This window comes from Anguilla anguilla, chromosome 3 (genome assembly GCF_013347855.1).
Source record: "Anguilla anguilla isolate fAngAng1 chromosome 3, fAngAng1.pri, whole genome shotgun sequence".
Classification (NCBI taxonomy): domain Eukaryota; kingdom Metazoa; phylum Chordata; class Actinopteri; order Anguilliformes; family Anguillidae; genus Anguilla; species Anguilla anguilla.
In genome coordinates, this window is record NC_049203.1 from 48,042,958 (window position 1) to 48,064,287 (window position 21,330).

The following is a 21,330-nucleotide window of genomic DNA, read 5'->3' on the forward strand; positions in this document are numbered from 1 at the left end:
TATTACCAAGGTTCTTCAACACATTGTGTCTGTGAAACTGGGCTAAGATAGGACTCTGGTTTTACCCTTGAGCCAGATGCTTTACCTGAATTGCTTCAGTAATATCTTGCATCTAGCTGCTTAAATGGATACTATCTACATACGCATCTGCATCTACATCTGCTAAATGGCCATAATGTATGTAATAAACACATAAGTTAGCGAAGCAGTCTATGTAGTGTTCTGACATGCTTTTGTAAATACAGTGATTTTATCAAATATTATTATCTGTTCACTATAATTTCACACAGAATAGGCAGATAAGTCATTTGTTGTATCTGGAATGATATTCCCCCTGTCAGAAACTAAGCGTCTTGTCCACCAACCACGAAAACCATAGAAAATGAAAACGGCTATGTGTGTATCACACAAATATTTAAAAAATGTAAAAAAGATGTTATTAACAATTGCAATTGTGAATATATTGTATGGATACAAAAATGAACATGTATGCCATGTAGATTGTATAGTTGGATATTTTGATGATAAAGTTTTTTAGATGGCTAGAAATCCTGCTGGTCTATCCATGTACACCATTCAATGATATTTTATCATATTAAGGTTTCTCAAGAATTTCTCAAGATTTTCCACTGAACACATGTTTTAGTAACTATGTCTCTTGAGTCTAATATAAACTCTTGGAAATTCATTAAATTGACATTCCCGATACACTTTTATGACCTTAAAAAGTACTGGGTCTGTTTCTGATTAACCTGCTTAATTTCTTGCTATCGGTAAAAAAAAAAAAAAAAAGGATAAATATAATTTTATTTATCAGTTTTCGTTTTTTTTACACTGGAGTTTCATTCCCCCTGTACTATGACAGGTGATGTGAAACTCCTGACAGTTTCTGAAGTTGTAGCATTGAGAATAGGCTGATACTGAAGATGGAAAGTTGTTTCAGCTGACAGATATTCAATTAAAAGGAAAAACAAAAAGATAAAATTAAATCAGTGTAGTATATCAATAAAACATTGATATAAAACAAATTATGTATGAACAGTAATGCAATTGTCATGCCTGGTACTATGCCAGGGGTTAACCAACCCATGAGCTATACAGGTTTATTTGTGAGGGTTGATTAAGTACTTTTTTTCCTTTTTTGTTTCTCTCATGTCATCGTAATGACAATCCCAGGACAAGCCTTGAATGCAACCATCAATGTGTAATGAGTTAGAGTGAGACAAATTATTTATAATGCAGATTTAATTGTTTTTCCATTCTCCCTCTGACAGCTTATGCAGCTTATTTCTTTGACAGGCAGAAAGTGTTAATGACCATGTGATTAACCTTGCCACAGGACTAGGATAATATAAAATATTTTTCTATTCTCACACTCCATTTCCAGCCAATATAGCTAAAGAAGTGAGGATTCAGTAAAGAAATATGTTTATTTTCTAAATCCAGAAGTTCCAACAGTCAATGCCCTTGTTAAAATGTTCAGCACTCTGAATACTGAACACAAGTGTCATCGCATGCTAGAACCATTCACTTCACCCACATATAAAATGCATTTCATATGATTTAATTCAATAATTATTGTTGAAAATGACAATTATCAATTAAATCACCAAATTAGTTAATAGGTCAGTCTGCAGTATCCTGGAGGAATCAACCAACAACAAAACAAACTTAGGTCTTAAGACTAAATGATTGAATTAAATAAGTAAATTAGAATAATGAAATCATACATTGTTCATTGAATGCAGGCTCACTGCTTCAAAATGACAAAGACATTAAACAAGACGTTAATTCAAGATTACCAGAAAAGGCAAAGAGGCCGATGCCAGAGCTTACCCTCCTCCAGTTTCAGCACCACAGGAACCAAGGAAACAAGCAAAAAAAAAAAAAAAACACACACAATCAAGGGACCACCACCAAAATACAATGAGGAAAAGTCTTCTCCAAGGCTCAAAAATCATCTGCAACACACCACAGAGTTTTCCAGTGGCTTCCATCTTTAATACTCAGCATTAACCTTACTCAGCATGGTTTGAGCATGTTTGCCCTGATTGGGTGATGCCGAGTTCTTGTACTTATATTGTACCTATTGAAGTGACCTTCTGTTGTTGAGGACCATGACATTATTGTCAAAAGACTAATGAATTTAATCCCTTTTTATAAGGAGACCCATTATATTAGGAGGTAATTCGGTTCAGCTGTTGAACACCTATAAAAAGCAAGAAAGTTTACTTTTCCTTCTACTATAGACAGAAGAATTGCTGATCAATGATTTCAATTGAATGTCACAAATTGCATTCAAACTTACTATCTAAAGGAACTGGATCTCAGCCACGCTGGGCCTCTGGCCTTGTAAATAGATTTGTGTTCTGGTTTGTCTCTTCAGAGAGACAAACTCTGCAGGAGGTAGGACCCATTGATCTCCTGCCTAGATTGGGGTATCAGATTGGCGTGAAGGAAGTCTCCTTTAATGTTTGAGGAAGGGAGGGTAGGCAGCATTCTTAGAGACAATATAATATTTCATCCAATTCACTATTTCTCTCTCTGAGGCCATAATCAAAACACTACATATCTAACTATATATAGGTTAAAATGCTTATCAAGAGTATGGCCTGTCACAACTCCAACTATGAATACCGCCGCTGGCATGTCACCTTATTCAGGTCAGATGGTTATCCAATATCCCTGTTATTTATGAGTAAATGTATGTATAAATGGCAATGCATATAAATTCCTTAAGGCTGGAAGTGTGACTCCAATTATGTCTGTCCAGCCATTCATACGAAGGAATAGCATCACAGGAATTTGGTTTATGATTGCCAAGGACTGAATTAATTCAATGTCATTTTGTGATGCTGTTCTTCCTCTAAAGTATCGAGGCAAGCAAGTGAAACATAAGAACCAGAAGTACATTAGACTGTGTTTTAGGCTGGCAGGCAAGAAGGACAGCTAATTAGGTCAGCAGTTACCACTAAAACAAGGGGATGGGATATTTAACAGTATGCTGGGTCCAAAGAAGGGAACAAAAAGGGCATCTGGAAAGCAAGGCTGGAACTGATCTGGACCAGATCTAATCCGAGAGCCAGGTACAGTGATTGAAGTAGCACCAGTTATGCAAACTAAGGGCAACAGCAGCACAAAACCAGAGCCGTCAGTAAACACAAGGAGCTTAGAATGTGACTGAGCACAGGCTTGTATTAACAGGAAATTAGAACCAGAAAACAACACAGAATACAATAATGATAAAAGACCTGTAATCTTTTATCTTCTTTCTGTAGCCAGAAAAAAAAAAAAGTTTTGTTGACTCCCAAGTCTTATAGGAGTTTCCCCTGTGTGCCTGGTGGTTTAATTCCCCTACATTGCACTGATTGTTGTAACAGGATGTAACAAATAAGCAACATTCACATTACAGCTATATAAAGATGTCACGCCTCATTGTTGTGCTTAATGTGGTCAAATTCACACTTCCAGTGTTTAATCAACTCTCACAGAGTAAATAAGGTCCTGCTCTGGTCCAGAAGGTCCCAGATTTGAATCTGGGTTGAATGAGTGAGTTAATGGTATGTGTCCTGTAATAGATGTGCGGCCTCTCCAGGATATATTCCTGCCTGTTGGCCAATGCATGCTGGGATACACTCTAGACCCTCCCCCCCCCCCCACCCCCCCCCCCCAACTCCTGACCCTGACCAGGAATAAAATAGACAGGCAATATTTTTTGATTATTATTATTATTATTATTATTATTATCAATACATGAGTAAGTAAAACATCTAGGTTGAGCAAATGTTTGTCAGTTGGGTATGGACTGTTTAAGATCTACTTCCTTGAACATTTCTGGAAATCCCCATTTAATATTTATGTCACTCTTTACAACACCATAATGAATGAAAGCATTTAAGAACAAACACCAGTGGTGCACATTAATATATATGACCATATTCCCATTAGCATATTATTACCAAGCACCATGTTTGCCTTCCAAATCACTGTCTAAAGTAGGTGTTGTTTATTGAGATTGCAAGGTTTGAACAGATTTGACCTTGCAAGTGTTCAGAAGTATTTTGATGGTTTACGATGCAATATATGTGCCATAAGGCTTTTCAATGTGTGCCGTGTCCTTACTCTTACAATGACCAAACTAAGAATTATGTTAATGGCTCTCTTTGAAATAAGGTTTGAACTTCAATGCAGAGCTCATCCAAGAGAAGACCAGGAGAATTAACTACAATGCTTCCAGAATGAATTCAGTTGACCTGAATATGGGTTAGTGAACATGCTTGACTGGTAAAAGGCTTGGATGTTTGCTCATGAATTTTAAAGCCTAAAATGTATTATGGATAAATTCTTTTTTATCACCAAATGTGAATTTAGAGAGTAACAATGCAAATTATTTTACATTCAACTTCAGTCTTAAATATAATGAACTCTATGTGGCATTTATCAAATACCATTGATTTATTATTTTTTCTTGATTAATGAACAGCTACACCACTTATCTTTTCATGAAGAAAAAAGACAAAAGCTATTATTGCTCACAACTTAGTTTTTGCAGAAAAAAATACATAAATACAAATTATTGTCAATAATATGCCCTCATCTGCTTACAAATATAATATATATTAACATATAAAGTTAATCTTTCTGATGGACCATAGACCCAATCAAACCATAGTTAGCATTTTCCTTACCTCTGAAATAAGTGAAGGAAGTTATTTATTTTGTTTCTTAGACAGCCTTTATTATTTGTTTCCCCTCTTCATCCTGTCTTTTTTAAATTTGTGAATCAAAGTTAAGGACAGATCTAATTCATATTTTTAGACTCTCAGATGGGTTGGACAAAGCCTATAACGCTGTGTTATGTACTGCTGAACCACTGTCAAAAATGTTAGGCCACATCATCCATCATGAAAATCAGTCCAGGCAGAAGAAAATGGTCGTGTCACTGGGCTGCTGGAGTCATAATTGTAAGAGTATTTGTTATGTCTGTACAGCTGCGCAGCAGGTCAAGGCATGGCAGCTTACTCTCTGCAAAGTAAAGACCAAAAGCAGCCACATTCAGCTCTAGCTCACATGGTTGACATTATTGAAGCACTTTTGGAACTGGAGGTTAAATGGTTTCAAAGTCCCAAAGAAGTTTATCGAGATTGAAAGGAGACATAAAGTACTTGAATGAATGGGTCAATTGAACTCTGTATTGCACCCTAGGAATTCAATATAATCACTACATTGTGAATATGACAGTTTAATAGTTATGGCAATGCACACCATTGGTTTAGGGGTGAGGAGGGGCATTATCTGTGCAAGAGCAGCAGTCTGCAGACTTTGTTCCGGAGAGCCACCAGGTGTGCTGGTTTTGTAGCACTCCATTGATCAAACGAATATACAGTTAACTAGCCTCGCTTGGGTTCTTGGATCTGAATTTGTTTCTTAATTTAAGGTGGAGGCAGAAACTTGCAGATCATGCAACTCTCCAGAACTGGGGTTGTAGATCACTGTACTAAAGTTTACTGTATAGTCATAGATCACCCTATATTGCCCGCATTGGAAATAAGACCGCAAGTACGGGATTTCAGTAATTTTATTGACCTCAAGCAAGCAACTTTAAAAATAAACTGCTACTGTAAAGCAGCCAAGCTCATAATCATGGGCGCACATGTTAAAGTTGCAAAAGCTGCCACCATTGCATAAGTGCCTTAGAGATAACAAGCAAGTCCTCACCAGAAATATGTTTTTGTTGCAAGAGATTGAATTGTAATGGCTTCCCATAACTGAAAAAAGCACAAGGGAGGATGGAGTGAAATCATGACAGCAATGAAAAAAAAAAATGCACTTCTGGTTCAGTAACATCAGGTACAGTATCAACCTAAAGCAAAAAGACAACCATGGAGCAAGATAAGGTGCAGAACATCAATGGATATTGGCATCATCTAACAGCGGGAGAGCGGAGGCTAAATGCTCTGAAAGGTGACCATAATGAGGGTTATCCATTGGTAGTGAAAAATTAGAATTGGCATATCGAGCAAATAATTGAATACCCTTTACAGAGGAAAGTCACAGGTGGCTAAAACCGGCATGAGGCAAAGCACACGCAGTGCACTTGTAACCACGCAAAGCGAGTAGTTCAGAAGCTTTTGTGCCAATTAATCAACACAATTGACAACAGGCCAATACGTCTGTCATTAAATGTATCAATGGGAACATGGCCAAGAACACAAGCAGCTAGACACAAAATCCAGCACAACAAATATGCAGGGAGTACATCTGTGTAAAATGATCATATTTTATAAATGATATATGACCGTAGATCTAGTGTCAGGTACCTAGCCTGTGCAGGCATTCAATGCGATATCTAAACAGCCCAATAACAGTGGCCTCTGCATGACAGGATATGCATTTCCAGTCATATGGAATAACATTATAAAGAAATGAGAGAACCAAGCATTGAGCAGGGAAACTCAAGCAAACCGCATGCGCAGAACCAAAGCAGTTGAAAAAAAAGGTACCAAGATGGTGAAAATGGTGTTTTTATTTTTTGCTAGTGGATTAAGATACAATGGGAGAGGCTACAAAAATGATTCTGGCAAAATGTTGTTTTTTTCCCTCCTCCCCCTGTAACAATAACCATCCATATGCATAACAAGGCTCTTTGAGGATGTAAATCTTTCCCTAGGGAGCAAGCCATTGGCAGCGGTGGCAATGAAAAAACTCCCTGTAATTTAAAGACCGATGCAAGAATAGGACATTTTCTCATCTGTGCGCCTCAGCACATCATAGACCTACCCTAATTTATGCTAATGCTGAATTAAGGAGGCACAGCAGTTGAAAATTATGCAGACCTGAAGAGTATTTCAGTGGTTAGTTATCTAGCTCTGCTTACTTACATATTTTGCATGTGTCCCACAGAGAGGGCATATTACTAAACAGTTGCAAGGCAAAAAAAAAAAAAAAAGGTTTAGGAAAAAGTAATAACAATGGACATGTTATTCAATTAATCATAACGAACAGAATTTTTTTGTGTTTGTTTTGTTTTTAGAATTACAAGCACTATGGTATGGGGACTGTCAAGTGTCAAGGCTGAATAACTTGCATTATTTGTAAGTGTTTCATGTTAAAGGGTAGTGTTATAAAACCTTGCAGAACAAAGTCTTCCAACAGTGCCATTTTAGAATGCTTTCAACATTGCAGAACATCACTCATTTGACAGCTCCTTCAATTGAATGATGAATCTGGCCAAATATACCTACAGAGCGGTGTAAGTGGTCAAGCATCTGGAAAAATGTAAAATGACTTTTCAATCCACTTACAAGAAACCTTTCCAACTTAAACGGCTTTATAGATTATTCTGCACTTTAGTGCTGGTGGCCTCTGCTCCAAATGCAGAAACTACAGTTTCATTATTACACATGCTAGGGGATTGTAGCAAATTGTCACAGACATATAGAAAATGACAGTCAAACGGGTTACTTATCACCTCAAAACATTAATACCTTATTTTAAAAATGCTTAATCCGCAGAGTTCATATGAAAGAAGGCTGACGTGTCATGTAAGAGTATATTACAGACAGAAATAATGAAAATGTTTTCTTGACAAGCTGTTTGGAGCTCTTGCTTTCCATCCATCCAACATTATCTACAGTATACACGCATATCCTGGGCAGGGTCACAGGGGCTGCGGGAGCCTATTCCAGCATGCATTGGGTGAGAGACAGGAATACTCCCTGGACAGGCCTCCAATCTATTGCAGGGTACGCACACTATTCACTCACACACTCATACCTATGGGCAATTTAGAGGCTCCAATTAGCCTACCTGCATGTCTTTGGACTGTGGGAGGAAACTGGAGTACCCAGAGGAAACCCACACGGACACAAGGATGACATACACACTCCTCACAGAAAGGACCAGTGCTACATATACTCAACAGGGCTGGCTGCAATCAAGCCTGGCTGTGGTCAATCAGTTGAATCTAATTATCAATTTGGTTAATTGCTTGATTTAGGGGGGGGGGATTTCACATGGGTGTTATGGGTGTTTGATAACTTTTTTCATTAAATAAATGAAATTATAGGCATAGGCATTTACATCGACCACACACAAAACACCACTTGCATTTTACACCATTGTTACTCAATTCAGTTTGTTCCGGCTTGATTGATTACTCTTCCGTCCAGTAGGGGACAGTATAAGCTTTCCACTGTTGCATGGCTTGTCTCATTTGAAATAATCATTGTATAACAATGATTCAGAGCCCTGCGCAATGTTGCTTCAGCACAATGTTGCGCCGTCAACTGTAACCTTCCACAATAATACAGAAGCACTCACTGAGGCGTAATTGATTTTGTTTTTGGAAGATTTTACTAATTTTGACAACTGTTCAGCATGGCTAAAGCAAATCATCACCATGCTGACATGGATTTGGGGAGTGGGCCAGAAGACGAGGAGGAAGCATGAAGTGAGGATACATATGAACATGGCAAAGACGTGCAGATTACAGCATGTAACCTCTCAATTATTTCTGTTATGTCATATTTTTGATATTGTAATATTTGCATTGGCTGTAAGAGACAAATGTTAGCCTTTGCTAACAATGCTCAGCATATTTATATTGGAGGCTATCTAATAGGTGTTAGTATAGGGATTGTTAGTGTACTCTGGGCAGTGTTAGCGTGGTGGCTCATAGTGGCCGGCTTTGTTATAATTTATGCTAATCCCAATGAAAATGAGTCTCCTTCATGAGATTCGTGCTATTCTCTAATGTGGGAATTTCACAAAATGTAGGGTAAGCCTTCATAGATGGTTGAGTCATGTATTATATTTGATGCACCGGTTTACTGTGAAACTAGAACATTTTTTTTCTGAGGGTGGAATATAATTTTATTGTAATCTTCTTGTACACAATGTAGGGTATTAGAATCTCCATGGGCTATACTTGTCATTTAGGGCATGGAAAATACTCATTCAAATTTATTGTGTGCTGATATGTGGTAGATGAACACAGAGTAATCATAAATTGTAACATTAATAAATCCCCATGCAACAAATTATTACATACTTTGAAGTACAGAAAAACATACAAGAGTGAACAATTTCATATTTAGATTTGTCTACTAAAGTGTGATACAATGTTTTTCCCTTTTTTTCAGTGTGAAATCAGTGTTTCATCTTAACCCACCATAAGGGGCAAATTTATATGCTTTATAATAGACAAAAATGGGATAGGTTTTTGTACCCCTAGATATCGTATAACCCCCTATACTGAGGAAAATATAACAATACCCCCTTGAAAATGATGGCAAAGTGAGTCTCATGTGTCAAAACAGCTGATTTGTAGTGAAGCATATGTTTTGTTACGATTTACAGCAATGCAGAATTTAGACATTTTGAACAGATACCCTAGAGTACACTGTTGACTTTTTGCAACATAGATCTTTAGTAGTTCTGCATATCACCCTCAGATTTTGCACACATGTGGTCAACGAGGGTATGATCCAGGACATGTATAGTATTACCTCTTATACATATGCAATCTCTCAGTATTTCATTTTAAACTAAAGGAGAACTTAATTTTGGCATTCTTGCCAAGATAATTGCATTTGTGGCACTTTATTTCTAACTAAACTATGAATATAAAAGAAGAATCCAAGTATTGTAAATGGTGCTTACAATACTTACAAGGCTTAAATAGAACACTACCTAAATGGCTGAGGATTTGCCAGCTCTGACATTTGCACAAACGGGTTAAGAGTACAACTCTCAGTCAAGCACCAGTGTCCTTGACAGTCATACCCACAGAATTCACCACGTAGACAGACAGTGTGAGAAACTCCAGGTCAATTAGCAATTGTAGTGTCATCATTTCGACTGTAAAACTGGTCCTGAGAAAGTATCTGCTTATTTTCTGCTTCACAAATAAAATACAGTTTACTTTTTGTACTCCACTTTGTCACATTATATATGTATAACAGCTATGCTCAGTGAATATAAACAGCTGTTGCATCATTTGTTCTATAAAAGTTATTTGTTTATAAGTTACTGGTGTGTGTATGTATCCCACAGACATGCATGCATTCGCATCTAATCACAGATTACAGAAATATGAACATTTAGCCACTTCATTTTCATATATGTGAGACAGAAAACCTGAACTGTGTGTAATAAATCAAAGCATGCTTTGGCAGGTTGGAGTAGTTTGCAGTTTAATCCCATTTGGCTGGAATTTAAAATTTTCTCAAGTCCAGAAGCTTTAAATGCAACATCATAGGATTATGGGGGGAAACTGGCAAAAATGTTGGAATAAATTTTAATAATAAAAATGTATGCAGTACTCAGAGCCCTACACTATGAAAGTATTACAGGAGAAAACAATATGATCGTTAGTGTTTACTGAAAAATGGTTGTGCATCCTGTTCTAACTGATTTGAAAACCTAATGTTCTTTGGGGAATGTGCATTTAGTGGTCATATGGTTTGGAGTGGTGCATTTGACCTCTGAAAATGAGATAAGAAAAGATCTTAGCCATTATTTTGGCTGCAGGGATGGTAGCCAAATAACTTAGATAAGTCATATTTTCCAATCTGTTGAAAAGAATAATCAATCCTCTTTTCTCATGCCTCACTCTCTTTGAGGTTCAGAAGAAGGGATGAGCATGACCAAATGCTCTCCATAGCCCGGAGTGTTTATGTAATTGCTGCTGCTTTGTGAAAACTCAGGAAGGGCACAGAGCCTTTGAAACCCCTTAAATAACAAAAGGTAAAAAGGAAAAATGGAGACCCCCCTTCTGAAAAATCAGGACTTTTGAAATATTGAGATAGCTTTTGAAGTCAAAGCTCCAGTATGAAAATGCCTGTGGCAGGGAAAATAGTGGGGGGCGTTCTTCAGTTTTGCATGTCCTAAAATGTGCACCTAATTTATCAAACAATGTATTCATGTTTGATTGTGGAGAGGCTAATTGATGTCCAAAGACATACACGTATACCATTACTTTATCCATCAAACAATTTTCTTTTTTGCACCTCATGAGTAAACTTTACTCTTAGCTTGGATTTTTTTCCCCTCATTTTTTAAAAACTGTGTGTGGAAATTATATATCTTCCCCTTTAAAATAGCAACACGGTTGTTTTGTAATTCAAGATCGAGTGGCTACACCACAGTTTATTCATGTGGCATGCCCTACATTCAGTAACAATTCAGATGGACAAAGAGACACTGAAAGTCCCTTTGAATCAAATGACAGTATCATTGCTGACAATTACAACGAGGAAAAAAAATATACAATTGGCTGGATCCCATTTTAATGGTTTGATCAACCATGTCAAAAGGCTGGTTGAAATCTTACACACTAAGCTGAGGAAGTCATCTGTGCTTAACTTCAAAACGCAGTTTTTCCTCACAAGTTCTAATCCTCCGGGTGTGTGAAATCTGCCGCAGAATTGCTACAAGGCTCACTCTGTCTTGAAAGTGGCATATTAAAGACTTCTATTTACTGCGATAGGCTTTTGGGTGGATGTAAAATAGGGTGAGAAGGGAAAATGAATGAGCGTACACGATGAGGGCATTTGAGTTTAATGCGTCTCAGGTGTTTTCCTTTTTTTCATATTTTTGTTTTGTAGATGTAAAAAAAAAAAACGTTTTGGTCCCCTCTAGTGTGGCATGCGTTTTAAACCCAGTGAAAACAACGGCGACCTCTAATGAGACTGGGCACTATTTTTCCAAAACAATGTTGCAGGGCGCATGGGCTTTTGCTATTTGCATAAACCATCAGTGACGCATTATAAATAATCGATGTCATGTGCGTTTACATGAGTGATTGAGCCTCACTTAATAATATAGGTCCTCTCCACATCGTTGCAATAACCGTCATTTCAATGACTGCGCTCCTCAGAAACTCACAGAGGTTCCCGCTGGATCAGTTATCATCCATATTGAAGTACCTCAGTGTCCCTAGCTGATGTAATTCCTATCCATGCAGAGTCTGTCCTGGCTCTACCCCTCTCCCTTACATTTAAAAAAAATCCTTCCTGTACATTCTATGAAAGCATCAACATACTTTATTGGGGCACATTTGCATTTACAGATTGCAGTGTCTCCAGCTGCCTTTCCTTAACTTGTTTCCCTACACTGGGATTTTCTCTGTCAGCTTCTGTGGTGTTCCACTTATCATCCTTTCAGTCATGCTTGATGTATCCAGGCTTGTGGAAATATTAGTCCGTTCACTCTTTTCTGCCAAGGATTACTCTCTCAAGATATTCATTTTAATGAGAATTAGTGTTATATTTTAAATCCAGGGCAGCTGTCTCTCATTTTGCTTATTTTATTTGAAGGACCATCACATGCCAGTATGTAGTCAATAAATAAATATGCTTTTTGTGACTCTGATCTAGTTAGACTGATGCAGAATTACAAATCTGAGAAAGGAGAAGAAAATATGAATTAACTGAGTATACTACCTGCATTTCAGATAGCCTGAAGAAGATCAGATTGGCTAAGACATGTTCCTGCAATGTGTGCTGACTGGACGAAACTACAGCCACTGTTGTCTGTTCAGTGCCTGACTGTATGAGGCTCCTTACAATGAACAGCCGGCATACTTTCTTTTCCCCTATCATAGGTTGTTCACCTCTTGTTTATGACTCATACCTTTGTACCACATTGTAAAGCAACCCACAGCTCCACCGTGTTATTGTACTGATGAAAACTATTCAGACGAAGCCAGGTCTGAATCGTAGACTGTACACTATTACTCAAAGTGCCGCAATACTAAACAAGACCAAAGAGGCGTTTCAGAATCACATGACTTTAAGTGGGAAAAAATAGAAATTGAGCGAAAGCTAAACCAAAACAGATTAAATTTAATGTGACAACACATATTGTTTTAAGACAAGCTGTCATTACCAGCAGAGATTTGTTGTGTTTACCTGTGAAATTTGAAATGACTGAAGGTGAATATTTTAGAACACAAACAACGCAGAGAAAAAAATGCTAATACTTTTACTTGATGGAGAATTTTGGGGGATTTGTCATTTTTTGAATACTATTTTCAGCTTTAGCTGTCAGCTTCTAGACATCTGGGAGTAACATTTTGAAAAGTCTGAAGTGATCTAAATTCTGAGCTCGTCAGAGGGTAAGGGACAATTTCTGTTAGGAATTGTGTGGATTTTGGGTACAGTATCAGTCAATTATATTGAGTGATCATACAAGGATAATTTATTGATTTATTGATCCTAATAGTTCTTAATGAGCTAAGAACCATTCCCAATTTGAGGCTGATCTGAACTGATCATCTGCCCAGATGAACCTGTAGTCTGAAGTGTTTACAGATAGAATCTTAACCCTCCCGATTGGTTTGGGTCACCCTAATTTCAAATTGGAAATATATAGCATGTTTGATATTTACAACTGAAAATCTTATATTGTGAGGGGAACAGCAATGGAATCTTGAACAGAAACTCACAATAGAGAGAACCAAGCTGACTGAGAAGTGGAAGTTGTGAAACTCACAGAAACAAGGTGAGAAATACAAAGAAGACTTCTGTCTCCCCAGCCAGGTGGACAGTAGAAACGGAAGACAAGCTAGGAAAAGTATGACAAGTGTGAATGCGTATTTAATGCACAAACTGTGAGGAAGGGGGAAGTGTGAAGACCAGACGTGACCAAACAGGGGATCTATAAGTTACCGAAGGGCACTCCAGTAACCACTAAGTCTCGTGAGAGACAAAATATGGGGGTGCTATACTCCCAAGGGACGTATCCCAAATAAATAATAATAAACCCCTAAACCGGTAACTGAGGAAGAAGGAGTATATAAAAAAATAAAGGAACAGGGAAACGAGAAATAAAGAACAATAAACGACTTCAACCCGAAGCTGAGAAAAAGAAAATGTCTTTTCACAAACAGAAGACGTTCTGAGGCCAACTAAAACCAGGGGGAAAACTGGTTAGTAAGGAGCGGAAAGATTTGTGCCCCGAAGGTGACACAATAACCCCTAAAAACCGCCAACCTCAGAATCTGGACAAATACCGTCCTAATATCTTTTTCCCAAAAAACAAACTGAAGTCAGAATTCGTTGGAGTTCCTAAGTTCCTGAAATACTTACACCTTGCTCAAAAAGACGACAGGGAACTAGCTAGAGCGAAACACGTTACACTCAAGCACTGTTCCACTGCCAACTTGAGGCTTTAAATACCCAGCCACAGGTGTGGCTGGTAATCAGCGGAAGGTGTGAGCAACCAACAGGTGAAACAAATCAGTGGTAATCCTGCTGGAATGCAAGGAATGTTAGAGCGGGAACAATCATCCCACAGGAACCAAAAATAACGATTAGCCGAGTGGCTAATCTGCAAGCTCGAAACTAATCGTCCCCAAACACAAAAATAACGATTAGCCGAGTGGCTAATCTGAATGCTAACCACTGAGCTGGTGCAGGCATGGAAAAATGATCTACCCTGCACAGAAACCGTGACACAAACAACGAGCGTGACAAGTTGTGTCTGAGCACTCTAAGTTCCAGCTGGCACATGGCGTGTTACGAGCCATCACAATGGTGAAGAAGTATTTTTGTCATGGATTTAGATGCACCTGAGTCATTTGATGATTTTATGACTCATCGTTAGCCAAAGTGGAAGGACAGCCACGGTGTGTCATTCGAGATCGAGCAGTGCACTGCAGCTCATTGCAATTTTGGTGTTAGCATAATCAGCTATTTGCGCTGGCAGCACCTACCAGATCTCAGACCAGTATGTCTGGACACAATGCATGGCTTTTAAAGAGAATGAAAAGAAGTCATTTGATTGGCTATGAATCCAGCTGCAACACTAGTAATATATTCAGCCTAATCCAGCTCATTTTCCACCTGTGCCATGTGCTTTGAGCAGTATGTTCCTCGCCTCTGGTCACGGAAATACCAATATTCAATAGCCATGCCCAGTGAGCCCACTGGGCATGGATATTGCACTTAACAAACTTTGCTTAACATTCTCCATTTTAATTTTCCTCCTCACCATATGATTGTAAATACAATAGTATTCTATCGCTATGGAACTCTGGGCCCAACCCTGCTTTTCAATATGTTCCTGTATTGTACTCAATGTGGCTTAAGTATAGAACAAATTTGCTCATCTGTTAGCAGATGGGGTGGATTACTGAGGATTCAAACGTCTTAAACAGCCTAAAACATAAGTTTAAAGGTTTGTGAGTCTGCTTTTACAGCAAGTAAAACCCATATACAGACCATAATCCCTGTTACCCCTCTTAACAAAAAGGGATGGCTGCATTGCTTCATGTGAATTTATTTTTCAGTGAGATACTGTATGTCTCAATCAGTTGTCTCTGTAAGAGGTAAAGTTTTAATGGAGACCTTTCTGCATTCAGCTTTCTTATTCGTTGTCAATGTAATGCTCTGCAACTTCATTTTTAATTATGGGTACAACAATGGTATTGTCTTCTGACAAATTGACAGTGGCAGTCAAAAAAGCTCTGTGGGCGGTTATACGTGAAGCAGTTTTGCAGACTGTCATGATTCAATATGTGCATCACCCTCCTCACACACAGGCTGTGTCTATAGTCCCAATAATGGGAGTCTAAAAACCCTACTTGAACTCATCACTAAAAAGGGATGTTCATGTGGAAAAAAACATATGCTTTTTGGTATTCAGTCATCAAAGCCTGGAAATCACTATAAATGTCCTTATTGTGAAAGGTAAGCAGAACATATCCAAACAGAATATGGTGCTCACCAAATGATATTACATAAATGCACCTTGGTCAAGTATATATCATAATATAATGTTTTGAGTACAAAGAAGAAGTGAGTATCAATGCAAGATATTTTCTAGAGAAACCCAGCATGCTTTTAGTTCCTTTTTTTTCATTGAGTTATCAAGTTATATTTAAAATGTTATTTTTTACTCTGTCTACTCTAACAAATAGTAACATCAGTGCATAAAAAAATATTCGTAATCTAAACTGTATAATCTTGCCATGCATATTACGCTGGTGTGTGCCTTTGTGGAAATTGTATAGCAGCGAGTAAACGTAATGCTATCAGGCGGCATTGCCCATTCAACTTTCCAGTGCACTCAAGGGACCAGCGGAAAAGAAGACAGATCATATGTAAATGCATGTGTAAACAAAGCTTACAATAAATAAGCACATTTAAGTACAGAAATGGTTTATTGCTTTAGCACCGCTGCTTATTCATGAAACACCCAGGACTTATCGTAGGTATAGTATCATGATAATCACTGTACTGAACATATACTGAATGCCGCTAATAGTATTGTTTCGTTCCATGCAACCGGGTCCTTCGTGCAATGACGCTGCTTTCAAAGGTCTTTGGGCATTTATGTTATGTCTTTGGACTTGAATATTGTCGACATTAAACACGACTTGACGATTTCTTAGCCTCCAGATAACACAGGTTGCATTTATGTACTTATTTGGATCCTAATCTGGGTTCTTCATGTACTCATGGCTTTTCCTACACCTTCACAAGCATTGTGTTCAGACCGACAGGCACCCAGGAAGTGCGCTAGTCAATCCCTCTCAGACCTTATTTCTTTGATGTTGGAAAACAGTCTTGGCTCCTTCCATCCTGCTCCCCCATTTTTTTTCCCTTTCTTGCCTTTCTGCTGCTTAACCTGAATGTGGCTCTCAACTGGCTTTTCTCCCAGTACACCGCCAGCATGTTAGGTGGCTGGATTGAAGAGCTTAGCGGCTCTCCTCCCCCTCCTTCACTCGAGTGGCATTCATGTGCAGAATCTCCTTTATAACTGCTGGTTATACTTGCGGATTGCCGTCCAGACGGAGTTAAGAATTTTATGTAGTGTACCGTGGTACACCCCCCCTACAATATTCTCGTAATGACAAAGCATCTCAGAGATGGAGTGCTGATCTGATCATTTATTATTTTATTCATTTGCTCAGTGCTCAGCCTTGTCCAGAACAACTTACACAGATTTTCTTTATTCTTGGATCAGTTTTCTTTTTTTAAATATTTCAGCTCCAAATGGAATGGGTTTGGACAGGGTCAGAGGAAAACTGAACCTAGATCAACACTCCTACGCTGAGTCTCGTAATTGATATGAGTCCTTGTCTTCTCTGCTCTGTGTGAAGACCGCTTGATTATGAGTTCAATTACCTTACCTTACTAGTTTGATATCCTGACCATTCACGTGGCTGTATTTTAAAGAAACAGTGCAGTCAAACACATAAGTGCTCAGTGTAAAAATCAGGTCTGAGAGGATAGCAGTCAGTTCTCCCCACATGTATTTTTTATCTCTCAATTCAGACTGGGGAAAACAATGAGGGTTAGCCTATAGACAGAGATGGTATCGCAGTATAGCTAGTGCCGTGACAAGGACTCAAGGAACATGGACAAATTCATGAGTCTGCCCTGTGGACTGGTCCACACGATGTCTCCCGAGTACCTTTAATCCAGTGGACACTCACAAATTCTATTAGAGATTTACGAAAGCTGAAGATTTTATTGTATTAAATCATCTTTGTTACTTGAGATGATTATCACTTGTACCCATTCCTCTGGAAAGCTCAAGTGGAAGCTAATTTGGTGGACTGGGAGGTATGCCTTCTCTTTTCTTCCTCATACTTAGAGTAGCAGACTCAAAGATGAGCATTCCCATTTGCCTGTTCATCCCAGTGAATTCTCAGAAAGAACAGGCCTATGCGTGCTTCTCCGTTGCTAACAAACTGGAATCATAAGCACTCAGTGCTATGGAACTCTACATATGGTAAGCTATTTCCAGGCATACAGATTTGTGTGTTTACAGCTATACGTATGTGTGTGCTTACAGGCATGTGTATGTGGAATTCCCAGTGGGGAATCTGGCAATGATTGAGCAGTTTTGCCTGGATTTGAATGCCACCTTGTGGCTGGCATCAACAGTAAAATTCATATTTATAGTGAGCATTGCACCATACCCACCATATCCAACGCTATACTATGTCCTGTTTGTGTACTACTACCACTGCTTAAATAATAATAGTAATAATAATAAGAATACCTGTCATTATTGTTATTGTAGTACATATTATACTTTTTTACAATGATAATCACTTGATGATAACTTCCATGAATAAAATATATTAGCCAGTGTGAGTATTTTCAACAGGTTCAACCCCTGTGGAGCAAGGTCAACAGAAGTTCATACTGCAGTGGTATTGTGCTAACACCTGTATTTGGTTTGTTGATTCAGAGTGTATCTCATGTGACTCTCACTGTCCTCTGCAGGTCTATGTTTGGCTCAGTATCATATAACACCTCCTACTGAGTACAACTACCTGCAGGCAGGGTTTCACACTGACGGCTTTGCTCCGGTAATGCCGAAGCAGCAGGACGCTCAGGGCGAGGATGAAAGGAATACGGCTTCCTCAAGGTGGCCATCTCTGTTTGGTCGACTGCTCTGCCTTCGCTGGACAGAGAAACGAGATTCCGCCTCTCCACCGGGCCTCTCCCCGGCCACCACAGAAAATGCCTTTCTGTGAACATTGGGGTAAGCACTTGATGCGGGGATGAGCCGGCACAGGGTCTAATCAGTGAGGCTAAGAGCTGAGGACCCTCAGCGATGGAGACTGCCGACTGTTAGGGGTGTAATCCTGTGCCACATAACTAGGGGCTTCAGTCTGCCCACCTGATGCTACGGGCGAACCTCCCGTGCCTTTTCTCATCACCTTCCCTCCAGTCCCGCAGCTGCCCAGGGAGGCCTCACTGTGACTTCGTCTGTCAACAGCCATTCTTATCCAGGAAAGACATGAAAAGGAGATTTTAAAAAACACCGGGAGAGCTATTTGATGCCGGTGTCAGCGTGCGTATCTCTCAAGCCATCAGCAGATCATTAAGCGACGGTGGTCTCTGCATCATAGATTGCCCGCAATTATAACACAAATGTGATTATGCACACAGATATATGCAAGGCGATTGTCTAATTATCCTGCAGCTTAATTATGTAGTTGTTTTCTTCAAGCTATAGATAAATTACTGTTAACAAAGTTGAAAAGCAAGAAAAGAAGAAATGAAGTCAGAGCACCGCGTCGCCCTGAATTGACCCGTGTCGTGACGGTGCTCCCCAACACACGCTGCTTTTTCAAAATTGTGCTGTAACCTCTGTGGCATCGTTTCAGACGGAATGTGCACACTACTTGTTGTGTCAGCAGGGGTTGTTAACTGGCAGTTTTGGCGTGCGTGTGCTACCAGCCCTGAAAAAGCCCCACTCGCATTTAGGAGGCGTAGTGCATGGCTGAAAAGTCTTCATTCTCAACATAATACACATTTTGAAAAAAAAAACTAATAATAATATATTTTTTTTAAATAAAATGCATACACATTTTGAAAATTTTAGCTACATTTTTATGGTTTTGCAGTCCATTCCATTTTAGGGAATGATAAATAAATAAATAAATAAATAACCACAAGCATTAATTAACGGGGTCCAAGCAGCGTGCAGTAATTATGAATTTGTAAGCTGTAAGGACATATTGGATGAATGATGCAAAATTTTGATCAAAATAAACAGAGATTTTTGTTGAAAAAATTACATTTAAAAAAAAATTAACAAAATGATTCTCATTCAGTACAGTACATACCCAAACGTCGGCATTGTTTTGCTTTTTGATAGGCCCGTGTACAATCTTGCTCCTTTTGACATGCTTATCATATTTCCTAATATCTTCCCATAGCCTTTCAGTCTCATCGCAGCAGGATTCATTTCTTTTGCCGAATCTACGACCGCAGTTCAGTCGAGCCTTGTGGGAGATATCCTTTGGTTTGTTTGGCTACTAAAGCTTTAGCTTTAACAGACTGATATGACAAACATTTCTCTGAGGAAATCTAGGCGATACTAGAGAATTCATTGAATGTGGAGTACAGTCGATCCCACCTCAGCACAATGTGGATGTCGGATGGTTACTGAAGGATAGCAGTCCTCTGTCAAGGGACCTCTAATATAAAACGGTGGCACAAAGTCTCTGTTTGTACTGATTAAATCAAGCTTTTTTTCACAAGTATACTCTTATAGAACATACTGCATATTGGAGATGGGATACATGTTCCCCTAAGACCCGGCAATTCATGTTTGTCCATTGTAGGGGACATGGGACATTAGTCTCTGATCCTAAGCCCCAGAACCACATATTCTACTATGCTGAAAACTACACTACAAGGGATATCCAATTAAATAAAGAAAATTTTATTTTTGAAAATATTTTCACTGCAACATATTTTCTCATTTAAAAGAGCTTTGGATGTTTGGATGCTTGGATGCTTTGGATTTCCAATCCATGGTGCTATGTATGAAAATATATTCCCTAGCTTGGAGATTGTTGCAGGAACTGTAGAAAAACCACTGAGTGTAACTTGTAAGATTCTTCATTAAAATGTGGAAGGCCACTTAAATACAAAGGCAGTTTTCCTAAATGGCCTTGTATGGGTGATAAATTAAAGGAAAAACCTGAATAAATGAGTGGAGAAACATGACGAATGCAGATGTTTCCTTTCAGGTGTACTGCATGATACAATTAACATCCTATCATGCTCTGTGGGATGTATTAAAATGCTGAGCAGGCCTCAATTTTGTGTCAAGATGGCAAGAGGAAAAGATTTTTGAAAACAAATCAACAAAATAGTTACATTTAATTGATAATTAGATTCAGCTGATTGAACACAGCCAGGCTTGATTGCAGCTAGCCCTGTTGAATCTAAACCTCACTCATATTTAACTGGGCTAGGCCCAGTAGTTCCAATTAATTCTAGAGAATTGTGCACTTCCAACTTTGCGGCAACAGTTTGGGGAAGGGTTTTTCCTGTTTCAGCATGACAACACCCCTGTGCAAAAAAGCAAGGTCAATGAAGAAATGGTTTGCTGAGTTTGGTGGGGAGGAACTTGACTGACTTGCACAGAGCCCTGACCTGTACCCCATCAAAACCTTTGGGATGCTTTGGAATGCTAACTACGAGCCAGGCCTTATGCCCAACTTTAGTGCCCAACCTCACTAATGTTCTTGTGGCTGAATGGAAGTGAATCCCCGCAGTCATGTTCCAAAATCTACTGGAAACCTTCCCAGAAGAGTGGAGGCTGTTACAACATCAAAGGGTGGTCCAGCTCCATTTAAATGCGATGCCCATAGTTCTGGAATGAGATGTTCAACAAGTGCATAGGGGTATGATGTTCAGGTGTCCACATACCTTTGGAAATGTAGTGTATCTCTGAAAGAGTGCCTGCTTGATTTAATACTCTGGACAAAGTAATTCAGCAACAGAGCAGAGAATCTATTCTTCATTCATTCACACCTATTCCATAGGCAACCTCTACCACTGAACT